Source organism: Pinus tabuliformis, chromosome 1_1 (assembly GCF_031772625.1).
Source record: "Pinus tabuliformis cultivar Carrire ecotype Pingquan chromosome 1_1, CPIR1, whole genome shotgun sequence".
Classification (NCBI taxonomy): domain Eukaryota; kingdom Viridiplantae; phylum Streptophyta; class Pinopsida; order Pinales; family Pinaceae; genus Pinus; species Pinus tabuliformis.
In genome coordinates this window covers 108729807-108745010 of record NC_142297.1, presented here as the reverse complement: position 1 = coordinate 108745010, position 15204 = coordinate 108729807, and positions in this window count along the sequence as shown.

Sequence of the window (15204 nt, the reverse complement as noted above, 5' to 3'; positions counted from 1 at the left end):
ACTAAGTCAACTAATCCTCTCAATATAGAATTGAACCTTATGTCCTTTAATCAAGGGGTAAATTCCTAAATCAAGAGAGAAAATAATTGCATGATCTCACAAAGACTTCAAGTTTAATTTTCCATAACTGATTAACTCATGGAGATTAATTAATTAATATTTTAAACTACTGTTAAGAACAAATTCGATTTTACTTCCTATAGATAGACCAGGGAGAACTATAAATAGGAAGGGACCCAAAAATTCTATTTTTAGAATTTCTATTTTTAGCAGTTTCACCTCTAACCCAAGGTGGCCAATGACCTCACTGGACAAAATGTTATTTTTAGACATGCTATTTTTAGGAGTCATATTTTTAGCACATTCTAAATTTATCATTTCTTGTTGCACACATTTCAACACTCCCTCTCAACAAGAAAGGGATTATCAGCAACCCCGATCCTGTCTCTGTGGAACTCAAACTTGCCTTTTGACAATGCCTTTATCAAAATATCTACATCCTATTCCTCGGTCGAAATGTACTACAACATCATGATCCTCTTGACCACACAATCCCGTAGATGATGATATCAAATATCTATATGCTTGGACCTGTCATCAAACACTAGATTCTCAGAGTGTTTAATGCAACTCTGAATATCACAATTTATCACTGTAGGATCCATTATCTAACCAAACCATCCCACTAGAATCTTCTGCATCCAGATGGCCTCACATGTAGCCTGACTAGCAGCCATGTATTCATCTTCTGTTGAGCTAAGTGCAATTGATCTCTATTTCCTGCTACACCAAGAAACCGTAGCTGACCCAAGGTTGAAGGTTCCTCCAGAAGTGCTCTTCCTATTTGATGGACTACCTGCCCAATCTGCATCCGTGAAGCCTTAGAGCTTCACTCCCTCTGTCTGCCTGTACCATAATCCATACTGTGTAGTGCCTTTGAGATATCTCAGTAGATACTTTGCCGCCTTCCAAAATAACTTGGTTGGCTGAACCATAGCTTGACTCAGCTGGTTCACCGCAAAGCACAAATCCGGTCGTGTGTTCACCAAAATACATGAGTGAACCCACAAACTACCCTATAAACTATAGAAACTACTACCTCACCTGAAGTAGCATCCTCCTTCCTCCAGTTTCTTGCTAAAGGAGTCTCCATGGGCTTGCACATCTCCATGTGGAAGCACCTGAGTATCTCATTGGCATACTTGCCTTGAGACACAAATACTTCCCCATCTCTCTGCCACCCCTCAATTCCTAGAAAGAAGTGCATGAGGCCCATGTCCTTCATTTCAAACTCTCTTGCAAGGTTCTCCTTGCAAGACTTAATCAACTGATCATCACCTGTCAAAATTAGATCATCGACATAAAGTACAATAATCAATAACTTACCTTCTACAATGATGTGGTAGAGGTTCACATCTGCTTCACTCTTGGTGAAGCCCAACCCAGTGAAATAGCTGTCGACCCTAGTATACCAAGCACGGGGTGCTTTCTTCAGCCCATACAATGCTCGCTTGAGCCGACACAGATGTGACTCACGATCAAAGGTCTCAAATCCCTCTGGCTGCTCTATGTATACCTCTTCCTCAATCTCCCCATTGAGGAATGTTGTCTTCACATCCATCTTATAGATTTTCCAACCCATCTACACTGATATTGCTAGAATCAATCTAATTGATGAGTACCTTGCAATAGGAGCAAAGGTCTCATCATAGTCAATCCCCTCAACCTGTGAGAAACCATGGGCAACAAACCTTGCCTTGTGTTTCTCAATACTACCATCAGCTGCCTGCTTTACCTTGTAAAGCCATTAGGAAGTAACCACTGACTTGTCCACCAGTCTATGAACAACATCCCACACACTGTTCCGCATGATAGAATCATACTCCTCTAACATCACGTCAGCCCAAACTGGCTGTTGCACTGCCTCCTCAAAAGAAGAAGGCTCGGTCGCTACACATTCCCCAACCAGGGCCATGTAGCTAGTGTATCTCTTGGGATATCTCCTCTGCCTGCGCTGAGAGGATGGCTGCCCCAGATTCTCTCTCACATTGTACATCAATCTGTCAGCTTCTCGTGAGCGTTTCCGCCCATCTCTGGAAGACTCTCGAGTAGTGGTGATCTCCACTACTGGAATCTCTGCATGCGGCTGATCCGCATCATCAGGAGGCTCCTCCTCCTTAGGAACTAATAGTTCCTCATCATCACCATGCAACTTGAGTTCCCTCTAAAGTGACACTCGCATGGCTCACTACTCATTGAACTTTAGATCCCTGCGCACTACGGTCCTCTGACTAGCAGGCAGAAACACACGATAGTTGTGAGGTGTATCCGTGTGCCCCACAAGTATTCCCAACTCAACTATTGGGTCTAGATTCCTCCGAGCATCTTTGGTCACATGACAGAGGATTGGTGATCCAAATATGCCGAAGTGACTCACATCTGGTCTCTTCCCTGAAAAAGCCTCCATAGGTGTCTTCATCCCCAAAATACGATGAGGACTTCTATTCTTAAGATATACTACTGTATTGCATGCCTTAGCCCACAGTTGAAGTGGTAGGCCTTGGTCATGCAACATCGATCGAGCTGCGCCCACAATAGATATGTACTTCCTTTCGGCCACCCCATTCTGTTGTGGGTTATGAGGTGCTGTGAGTTCCTGTTTAATTGCTTTTGAAGCACAAAATTCCTTAAACTATTGGGAAACATACTCTCCACTATTATCACTCTGCAAGGCCTTTATCTTCCTCCTTGATTATTTCTCTATCAAAACTTTGAACTCACAAAACTTCAAGAAGGTTTGATCCTTCTTTTGCATAAAGTAGATCTAGCATCTATGAGAAAAATCATTAACAAAAATATCATAATACATCTTCTTCACGATGGAGGCTGTAGAGAAGGGTCCACATACATCTGAATGAACTCACACCAGAACTGCTCCTGCTCTACCATTCCGATCATGAAAGGAAGATTTTTCATATTTACCCAAAGTACAACCTTTGCATGTGCTCGTTTGCTCCAGCTTGCACTTAGGTAATCCGGTAGAAATCTGCTACATGATCTTCAAGGCCCCATGACGCAAGTTGCCCAATCTCCTATGCCATAACTCGCCAATATCTTGGCCATGCATCACCTCTGCTTTGGTACTCAAAGCAGCACAGTCTTCTACCTATAATTTATAGAGATTCTTAACTCAAATCCCTATCTGTTTGGTTTTTCCAGTGCCGATATGCCTTAGGAAAACCTTTCCCAAATTAAAGACTACATCATAGCCTTTATCCTCAAGCATAGCAATAGACACAAGATTCTTTTTTGGCCCTAGTACATACATAACATTGGAAAGAGTGAGGGAGAACCATGTTCCCTCTAGAACACAACCGTACCTTCACTTGAGACATGATACTTTCTATCATCGACCATCTCGATCTGTATCTGGAGATCCTTCTCCTCCAAAGTGCTGAAAATAGTCTTGTCACCTGACATGTGGAAAGAAGCTCCACGATCCAAGTACCAAACACATCCCATGCTGGATGAAACCATGCATGCAATAAGTGAGAAATCCATCTTAAATTGTGAAGCTAATGCATCACCATCAGATTCCTTGGAGGAACCTTTCTTGGACTTCTTCTTTGGGCAACTAGTAGCATAGTGACCCAACTCATGACAATGAAAGCATCTCACTTTCGACTTGTTAAACTTCTTCCCTCCTTGATAAGACTTGGATTGGGATGACTTTGCTTTCCCCTTCTTAGCTTTAGATGCTAAAGCCAAGTTCTCTTCCTCATCATGCTTTGATGAAGAAGCTCCATCTCTGGTGTTCCATTTGATCTCCTCCTGCATCAAATCTGACCATAGTCATTCCCAATCTGGTAGTTTGTCCCTTCTACAAAACATTAAGCGGAAGCAAAATCGATTTCATGAGCATCATCAAGCATAAACACATATAACTGATCAAGAGAAATAATCACACATAACACAAGATATATCACTGGGGAAAGCACCAGCATAAAACCCCAACATTGTATTATCAATCAAGTGGAAATCCTCTTCTGTCTACAAAAAAATATCAAATCAAGAGCTATCCTATACTTCCTGCAATCAAAAGATGAAAATCATGGACTACCTAGGCCTCAATATATAGGCTGAAAATTGGCCTAATCATACCTGCTGTCACCTCAGGTCCAACTACGTAGTCATAGAAGAAAATAGATTCCTTCCTCATGCAAGGAATACTTACTAGAAATATCCTAACATTTGATAGTACACTGTCCCTCATTTGATCTCAACTGGGTCTTTGTTTGAACTGCCATGCATCAGTTCTTCATGAGAGAATACTCAGTTATCTGAAAATAATAGTTGTCACATGCATGCAAGCATTAACAAACTATATCTCATTATTTTAACAACTTGTTAAAATAATCTAACAGGACTTGACTAAGTCAACTGATCCTCTCAATATAGAACTGAACCTTATCTCCTTTAATCAAGGGATAAATTCCTAAATCAAGAGAGAAAATAATTGCATGATCTCACAAAGACTTCAAGTTTAATTTTCCATAACTAATTAACTCATGGAGATTAATTAATTAATATTTTAAACTATTGTTAAGACCAAATTCGATTTTACTTCCTATAGATAGACCAGGGACTGCTATAAATAGGAAGGGACCCAGAAATGCTATTTTTAGAACTTTCTATTTTTAGCAGTTTCACCTCTCACCCAAGGTGGCCGATGACCTCACTGGCCAGAATGCTATTTTTAGACATGCTATTTTTAGGAGTCCTATTTTTAGCACATTCTAAATTTAGCATTTCTTGTTGCACACTTTTCAACACTCCCTCTCAACAAGAAAGGGATTATCAGCGACCCCGATCCTGTCTCTGTGCAACTCACACTTGCCTTTTGACAATGCCTTTATCAAAATATTTGCATTCTGTTCCTCGGTCGAAATGTACTGCAACATCATGATCCTATTGACCACACAATCTCGTAGATGATGATAGCGAATATCTGTGTGCTTGGACCTGTCATGAAACACTGGATTCTCAGAGTGTTTATTGCAACTTTGATTATCACAATATATCACTGTAGGATCCATCATCTGACCAAACAATCCCACTAGAATCTTTCGCATCCAGATGGCCTCACATACAGCCTGACTAGCAGCCATGTATTCAGCCTCTGCTGAGCTAAGTGCAATTGATCTCTATTTCCTGCTATACCAAGAAACTGTAGTTGACCCAAGGTTGAAGGTTCCTCCAGAAATTCTCTTCCTATTTGATGGACTACCTGCCCAATCTGCATCTGTGAAGCCTTGGAGCTTCACTCCCTCTGTCCGCCTGTACCATAATCCATACTGTGTAGTGCCTTTGAGATATCTCAACACATGCTTTGCCACCTTCCAAAATAACTTGGTTGTCTTAACCATAGCTTGACTCAGCTGGTTCACCGCAAAGCACAAATCCAGTCGTGTTTTCACCAAATACATGAGTGAACCCACAAACTACCTATAAACTATAGCAGCTACTACCTCACCTGAAGTAGCATTCTCCTTCCTCCAATTTCTTGCTAGAGGAGTCTCCATGGGCTTGCACATCTCCATGTGGAAGCACCTGAGTATCTCATTGGCATACTTGCCTTGAGACACAAATACTTCCCCATCTCTTTGCCACACCTCCATGCCTAGAAAGTAGTGCATGAGGCCCATGTCTTTCATCTCAAACTCTCTTGCAAGGTCCTCCTTGCAAGACTTGATCAACTGATCATCACCTATCAAAATTAGATCATCGACATAAAGTACAATAATCAATAGCTTGCCTTCTAAAATGATGTGGTAGAGGTTCGCATCCACTTCACTCTTGGTGAAGCCCAACCCAGTGAAATAGTTGTCGACCCTGGTATACCAAGCACGGGGTGATTTCTTCAGCCCATACAATGCTTGCTTGAGCTGACACACATGTGACTCACGATCAAAGGTCTCAAATCCCTCTGGATGCTCAATGTATACCTCTTCCTCAATCTCCCCATTGAGGAATGTTGTCTTCACATCCATCTTATGGATCTGCCAACCCATCTGCACTGATAATGCTAGAATCAATATAATCGATGAGTACCTTGCAACAGGAGTAAAGGTCTCATCATAGTCAATCCCCTCAACTTGTGAGAAACCACAGGCAACAAACCTTGCCTTGTGTTTCTCAATACTACCATCAGCTGCTTGCTTTACCTTGTAAAGCCATCAGGAAGTAACCACTGACTTGTCCACCAGTCTAGGAACAACATCCCACACATTGTTCCGCATGATAGAATCATATTCCTCTAGCATCGCATCAACCCAAACTAGCTGTTGCACTGCCTCCTCAAAATAAGAAGGCTCAGTCGCTACACATTCCCCAAATAGGGTCATGTAGCTAGTGTATCTCTTGGGAGATCTCCTCTGTTTGCACTGAGAGGATGGCTGCCCCACATTTTCTCTCACATCCTGCATCAATCTGTCAGCTTCCCATGAGCGTTTCTACCCATCTCTAGAAGACTCTCCAACAGTGGTGATCTCCACTACTGGAATCTCTGCATGCGGCTGATCCGCATCATTAGGAGGCTCCTCCTCCTTAGGAACTAATAGTTCCTCATCATCACCATGCAACTTGAGCTCCCTCTCAAGTGACACTCGCATGGCTCACTGCTCATCGAACTTTAGATCCCTGTGCACTACGATCCTCTGACTGGCAGGCAGAAACACACGATAGTTGTGAGGTGTATCCGTGTACCCCACAAGTATTCCCAACTCAACTGTTGGGTCTAGCTTCCTCCAAGCATCTTTGGTCACAGGACAGAAGACTGGTGATACAAATATGCGGAAGTGACTCACATTTCGTCTCTTCCCTGAAAAAGCCTCCATAGGTGTCTTCATCCCCAAAATATGATGAGGACTTGTATTCTGAAGATGTACTGCTGTATTGCATGCCTCAGCCCATAGATAAGTGGTAGGCCTTGGTCATGGAACATCCATTGAGCTGCACCCATAATAGATCTGTACTTCCTTTCGGCCACCCCATTCTGTTGTGGGTTATGAGGTGCCGTGAGTTCCCGTTTAATTCCTTCTGAAGCACAGAAGTCCTTAAACTGCTGGAAAAAATACTCCCCACCGTTATCACTCTGCAAGGCCTTTATCTTCCTCCCTGATTATTTCTTTGCAAAAACATTGAACTCACAAAACTTTAAGAAGGTCTGATCCTTCTTTTGCATAAAGTAGTTCCAACATCTACAAGAAAAATCATCAACAAAAATAACATAATACCTTTCCTTTGCGATGGAGGCTGTAGAGAAGGGTCCACATACATCTGAATGAACTCACTCCAGAACTGCTCCTGCTCTACCATCCCGATCATGAAAGGAAGATTTTGCATATTTACCCAAAGTACAACTTTTGCATGTGCTCATTTGCTCCATCTTGCACTTGGGTAATCCGCTAGAAATCTACTGCATGATCTTCAAGGCCCCATGATGCAAGTGGCCCAGTCTCCTATGCCATAACTCGCCAATATCTTGGCCATGCATCACCTCTGCTTTGGTACTCAAAGCAGCACAGTCTTCTACCTGTAATTTATAGAGATTCTTAACTCGAATCCCTATCTGTTTGGTCTGTCCAGTGCTAATATGCCTTAGGAAAACCTTTCCCAAACTAAAGACTACATCATAGCCTTTATCCTCAAGCATAGCAATAGACACAAGGTTCTTTTTCAACCCTGGTACATACATAACATTGGAAAGAGTGAGGGAGAACCATGCTCCCTCTGAAGCACAACTGTACCTTCACCCGAGACACAGTACTTTCTATCATTGCCCATCTCAATCCGTATCTGGAGATCCTTCTCCTCCAAAGTGCTGAAAATAGTCTTGTCACCTAACATGTGGAAAGAAGCTCCACTGTCCAAGTACCAAACACATCCCATGTTGGATGAAACCATGCATGCAATAAGTGAGAAATCCATCTCAAATTGTGAAGCTAATGCATCACCATCAAATTCCTTGGAGGAACCTTTCTTGGACTTCTTCTTTGGGAAACTAGCAACATAGTGACCGAACTCATGACAATGAAAGCATCTCACTTTTGACTTGTCAAACTTCTTCCCTCCTTGATAAGACTTGGATTGGGATGACTTTGCTTTCCCCTTATCTTTAGATGCTAAAGCCAATTTCTCTTCCTCATCATGCTTTGATGAAGAAACTCCATCTCTGGTGTTCCGTCTGATCTCCTCCTGCATCAAATTTGACCATAGTCATTCCCAATCTGGCAATTTGTCCCTTCCATTAACCGAGTCCTGGTAACTATGCCAGCTCTTAGGAAGGCCAAGAAGTGCTAGACTCACCATATCATCATCAGCGGTAGTGATCCCTACGCTTGCAAACTCATCTCTGCAGTTGGTGAGCTTGTTCAGGAATGAAGTGATCATATCACCCTTCTCACACTTGATCTTTCGAAGCTTGTCTTTCAGTGCCAGCTTCCTCTGATCACTGCTATTCTAATATAAATATTTCAATGTTTTCCACATTGCAAACGGAGTCTCCTTCCCATGGAGGCTCGAGACAATGTGACCTCAAAATCCCTCCAGGATGATTCTCCTAACTCAAGCCACATTCTTCTTCCAGTCTGCAACCTGAGTAGCATTAGTAGGCTTAGGCACATCTTGATCAATGTAGTCCTTAATGCCATTATCTTCCAATACTGCTTCCATGCGATCCTTCCAAGCTATATAGTTTGAGCTACCATCAAGGGCATACTCAAGCTTCAAACCAGTGAAGGCCATCTAGATGAAATCTGAACTATGATGAGAACTATATATTTATATCCCGAATAATAAACTTCGAATTCCTTTCTCTTGCTTGTATATTGTTCCTTGCTTGATTACTTGTGCTCTAATACCATGTAGATTTTTTCTACAAATCAGATAGCTCTGATACCATGTAGAAATTTCACTTGTAGATCAAACTAATATATGTAATGTCCTAAATCATAATACTTGATCTAGTTCTACAAAACATTAAGCGAAAGAAAAATCGATTTCATGAGCATCATCAAGCATAAACACATATAACTGATCAAGAGAAATAATCACACATAACACAAGATATATCATTGGGGAAAGCACCAGCATAAAACCCCAACATTGTATTATCAATCAAGTGGAAATCCTCTTCTGTCTACAAAAAATATCAGCTCAAGAGCTATCCTGTACTTCCTGCAATCAGAAGATGAAAATCATGGACTAATTAGGCCTCAATATATAGGCTGAAAATTTGCCTAATCATACCTGCTGTCACCTCAGGTCCAACTACGTAGTCATAGAAGAAAATAGATTCCTTCCTCATGCAAGGAATACTTACTAGAAATATCCTAGGATCTGATAGTCCACTGTCCCTCATCTGATCTCAACTGGGTCTTTTTCTGAACTGCCATGCATCAGTTATTCATGAGAGAATACTCAGTTATCTGAAAATAATAGTTGTCACATGCATGCAAGCATTAACAAACTATATCTCATTATTTTAACAACTTGTTAAAATAATCTAACTGGACTTGACTAAGTCAACTGATCCTCTCAATATAGAATTGAACCTTATCTCGTTTAATCAAGGGATAAATTCCTAAATCAAGAGAGAAAATAATTGCATGATCTCACAAAGACTTCAAGTTTAATTTTCCATAACTAATTAACTCATGGAAAATAATTAATTAATATTTTAAACTACTGTTAAGACCAAATTCGATTTTACTTCATATAGATAGACCAGGGACTACTATAAATAGGAAGGGACCCATAAATGCTATTTTTAGACCTTTCTATTTTTAGCAGTTTCACCTCTCACCCAAGGTGGCCAATGACCTCACCGGCCAAACTGCTAGTTTTAGACATGCTAGTTTTAGGAGTCCTATTTTTAGCACATTCTAAATTTAGCATTTCTTGTTGCACACTTTTCAACAAGGTTGATGATGAGACTCATCATTGGGTAAATATATGGACCTTAATACACCTCCAAAGCTTACTAAAATCAAGTCTTCTCATTATTCCTTACATGTTTTAATTATATATCGTTTAATGAGATGAGTAAAAGTAAGATGTTATGTCTAGTGGTCTAATTTGCATTGATTGCAAGTTTTTGGGAGAAAATTATGGCAAATTATGGCTAATTAAGGTGCATGAACTCGAATGAGAAAAGAAGAAGAGATTATAGGAGATGTATCTGATGAGCCTCATCATTAGGTAACTATATGGACCTTAACACACCTCCAAGCTTACTAAAATGAACTCTTCTCATATTTCCTTACATGCTATAATTATATTTTTCTTAATGAGATGAGTAATTTAAGTAAGATGTTATGTCTAGTGGTCTAATGTGCATTGATTATAGGGTTTTGGGAGAAAATCATGGAAATTTTGGCTAATTAAGGTGCAAGAACTTGAATGAGACAAGAAGGAGAGATTATAGGAGATGGATCTCCCTCATTAAATCCTCACTCATTCAAATATCCCTCAATCAAATCACACTAGCTAGGAGTTGCAAACAGCTGATTCATGGAGATCATGGGTAGCTAAGCCAGTGACAGTTAAGAACCAGTTCATCTTGAGTTTGGGAGCCAACCCTCACTAGATTTAAGGAAATTGTTAGAGACTTTAGTTGTATAAATAAGGAAGCCTAGAGCCTCATTAGGATTGGGATTTTTTATGTAAGTGCACTAAGTATTTTCGAGTTGAAGTTTTGTGGCAAAACACTGTTATGTAATCTTTTGATATGATAATGAGAATGATCATTTCCTTGATCCAACACTGAGTTGACTTAGAGGGCTCAAGATCTTGGGTTAGGGCCCAACCCTAGCAGTAGAGGTTCCTCTTATTCTACTTGGATGCTTAGGTTATCTCATAGATTAATTGTTGAATTGATTTGAGCATTGTTTCATTGCAAGTAGTGGTGAATTTGATTAGTTTGCTTCCAATTGTGCATAGCTTTAGTAGTAGCTTTATATAGATAAAGGAATACCAAAAATGCTTATAGTAGGTGGACTTGGTGTCACTCATCCCTTCAGGGACCATGGTTTGAGGAAAAACACCTATTTAGCCCCAAATAGACATAATTCTGATTTCTTGTGGAATTTTGGGTTTTCTGCTACTTAGGCCAACATATTTTCAGTTTTCAAGAATAGGTTTTAGTGGTTATCTCTACTATCTCTAGCTTTGTATTAGATCTCATGGTGTTTCACAAAATTATGCAAATATTTCCATGCACGAAACAAGAAATTAAATAACAGAATTTTGTTTTCTTATGTTGAGTGGGAATATTTCTTGTTTGACATGATTCATGGGTAAATGCTAGTGATGTGTGTATTGTGGGAGTTTCAATAGTGCATGAAGACCTCATGTCAGCAGCCCTAGCCTAACCTCATCCATCCATGAGCACGAAGAGCCACTAAGTCCATCAACCATTTTATCATTCCATAAGAACAACTTTCCATGGTTGTTGAGCAAATCCAACCATCTCACAAACCTTGGTGTGAGTTCTGAGGAAGTCCTAGCCACTCCCTTACGTTACTTATTCCATCATTCACCTTCCCTAAGCTTTATACCACCATCCAAATCACTCTTTTTGCTTTCGATTGGATCCTGTAGGAATACAGGGGATCCTGTAGGAGCATTAGGACATCCTCTAGGTTCATAAGAACATCCTGTAGGATGACCTGTAATGGTCTGTTTTGAGGCCGATTTGTGGGAAACACATCCAGAAAGATAGGAGAAGATCTCTACCTACTTCCCATGCCATCCAACCTTTCACAACCATCTCTAACCCACCTACCATACCACCAAGAAGAATTATCATTCACATTTTCACAAAAAGGACAAAAAGAAAAAAAAAGGTTATTGTGTTCATTCATATGCACAGCAGTAAAGTGCTTGATTATCTCAGATTGCATGCCTAGGATAGTTAGGAATACACACATGTTAGCTTAGAATTCTTCTGAAGCAAGATCTTTTAACAAATAGTTAGATGAGTGGAATTTTTAAAGAATTTATTTCAGTCTTTCATTACTGCAGTGGACAATATTTCAATTCTCTCAATTATGATAAAATTCCCCTTTCTCCATTGGTAATCAAACTTCTTCTAAATCAAAAGAAGGTTGGTTTGAGAAACCCTAGTGGTATATCGCCAGCTCAGTAGTGACAAAGTGTGGACCCATTGCATCTACTTGTGTATACAACACTGTCACCTCCAAGTTTGTATGAACCCCAGGTTGATAAAGTAAAGTTGGTAGCCCTAGGAGTTGCAGCATTATTGTTGCAATACTGGTGCTCATTAGGATCTTCCTCATTAATTCCTCACTCATTCGAAGATCCCTCTGTTGTAGCATTTTTGGTTTTGATAAGATCGAATATTTGAAAAAATGTTAAGTTAGGATATGGACATAACAATATTGAATAAAATGTTTTTGAAAATATCTTGATGATGATGTCCATATCAAAGAAAATGTTAGATTAGATGTACTAAAAAATCAAGACAAAAAAAAAAAAAATTTAGGTTAGGAAGAAAAGAAAACAAATAAACTCTGAAAGTGAGCAAGTCTAAATGCCACTACTATTTTTTTTGCAAAATAATGGTTGTGTGCAGCTTGTCATAAATGCCACAACCCATGACAGACAAATAGTTTAATCTTGACTACTTCATGCTTTAAATTTGATGTTATAGTTAGAGAATAAAGATCTGGCCAAACTGTTTAATCTTGGCAGATCAGTAGTTAGGTAGAGAATAATAAGGTGCTCATCAGTTTAATCTGAGCCCTTGGATGTTATAAGGTTAGAATTAGATTATTTGATTTTGTAAAAATAAGAAGAAAGGAAAAGCGTTTGCTAGCTTAAATGCACCCATTAAGTGAAGAAAAAATGATAGGATAAGAAAAGGGTAAGTAAAAGAAAGGTTGCAGAAGTATGATAATTCATTGGACAAAATGTGCATTTATCATGTTTTACCATATGTTTCTATGTCCATGAGGCAATTACACAAAGAAAATGAAGGTCTAGAAGATAAATTAATTAACTTCCCTCATCCTCATTCATCCCCATATATACTAATTTCCCCTTCCCACCTTCATACAGTTCATATTCATTCATTTTCCATAAAAAATCCCTTTTCCTAAGGTTAAAATCCCTTTTGCCTAGGAAAAGTGAAAGCCCCATGCTAAATCCCCTTTTACCCAAAAACCCACAAAAAGTTGTTTAGCCTAAGTATTGATGCATATATGTAAAAAGCAAATAACTTATGAAAAACCTTTATACTTAGCATATTTCCCCTTTCTGCTCATATTTCATGTTAACTCTAACTTATAGTATTAAACCCCTAAAAGTTCCCTTTCCCGTATATATTAACTCCCTTTATTAAAATACCTTGAAACCATAAGTTTTATAATAAAACTATGTATTTCATAACATATTGCATATTCGTGGATCGCAAACTTTTCAACGTGCATCCACTCTCCCCGCATTGCGATGGACCCAGACCCGACACAATATATATCATAATTCAATGCCATTTCGCATCCGCCCCCATCGCAAGTCCCTGCTAAAGCATATACCCTCTGCCATTGTGATCTCCGATTGCGATGGGAAGCCAGACCCGACCCAAATATATATATCATAATCCTTTTCCATGTCGCAATCGCCCCCATCGCAAGTCCCAACTAAAGCATATACCCTCCGCCATTGCGATCTCCGATTGCGATGGGAACCTACACCCGACGAAATATTATACATGTTTTATTTTCCACATTGTGTCCGGCCCCTATGCATTCCTTTGCGATGGGCCTTCCTCCACTAAATTGCGATTGCGATATGTGATGGGAACCCGAACCCGACGTCGTTTATCCACCCAAGTGCATACTATTTCAAGTCTGCCATACTGTGTTTTGTGAAGGATTTCTTTGTTAAAATGTTTTTTATGATTTAAACAAAGAATCGACCTAAACCTTTGTTTAACCATAAAACCCTACTAATCTTAGTCTTTAACCCATAATAAAGTCCATGCCGCCATAATTAATCATTGGGACCCTCCGCACTACTCTTTCACTCCACCACTGTCTGATCCAATACATTCAAATCAAATGACCCTCAGTGATTTCAGGTTGGCTCTTTGTATGAGCATTACCTGCCCGAAAAGCAGTATTCCATTGACCTTCCCTTGCTACGTGTCAGGCTCAGATTGTATTGGGTGACCTCTCCCAAAACCTCTCGCGCCTCATAAGCAGTGTGATGAAAACCAAAACCACCTCCCACATAATGAAAAAATGGCCACTGTTCACTTTGCCCCATATTTCAAAAAGTAGACTGTTTTTCCGTTTAAACACAAAAATCACCTTTTTGCATTGTTTCGCCTATTTTCGCAATAAAACCTCCATAAACCTCTGCGACCAATAAAACCATTGTTTTACCTTCCAATACGCTCTAGACTCCTTCCAATATCCTTCCAAGCTCAATAAATCCATTGACGACCTTCTCTATCACCTATGTTTTTCTTAACGATTTCTATGTTTTGTAGGTAAAAATCCTTGTTCCGGGTTTACAAAAAAAAAGCCTGCATACAGTTAGAAGACAAACACAAAGATTATATCAAATTACTTTACCAGGTGACATAAAATATAAAAGTATTTACTATTGAAAAACATAGTAAAAACCTGAAATGCATAGTAAAGGTAAAAAGGAACATAGTAAAGGTTACTCAGCAGGGTCAAAGGATATTCACAGAGTTTAAAGAGTATCAGATGAAAGATCAAATGAGGGAATCAACCAGCGTAAAGGATACAAACAATAAAGCAGCTTAAAGGGAAAAATATAAAACAACAAAGCCGACACAACCTGAATAAAAGGGACAACAAGGAGCAGTTCAATAGCTACCCCTATCTTCTTGTATGAAGATCTTTCATTTACTAGAATAAATTTCACGAAGCCTAGGGTGAATACCAATCCCTTGATTTATCAAGTTAATATTAACACTCATAACTTAAATATTGAATATGATTTGATTGAAAGTATGATTTGTTCAAGGGATACATGTCATCCTATATTATCACTTCCTCAGGATCCCTTTCACCTTGATGTTCTTTATTAGTCTCTTTCAAAATCTCTTGATTTTTTGTTTTCTAATCCAAAAAATGATCAGGTGTCAGA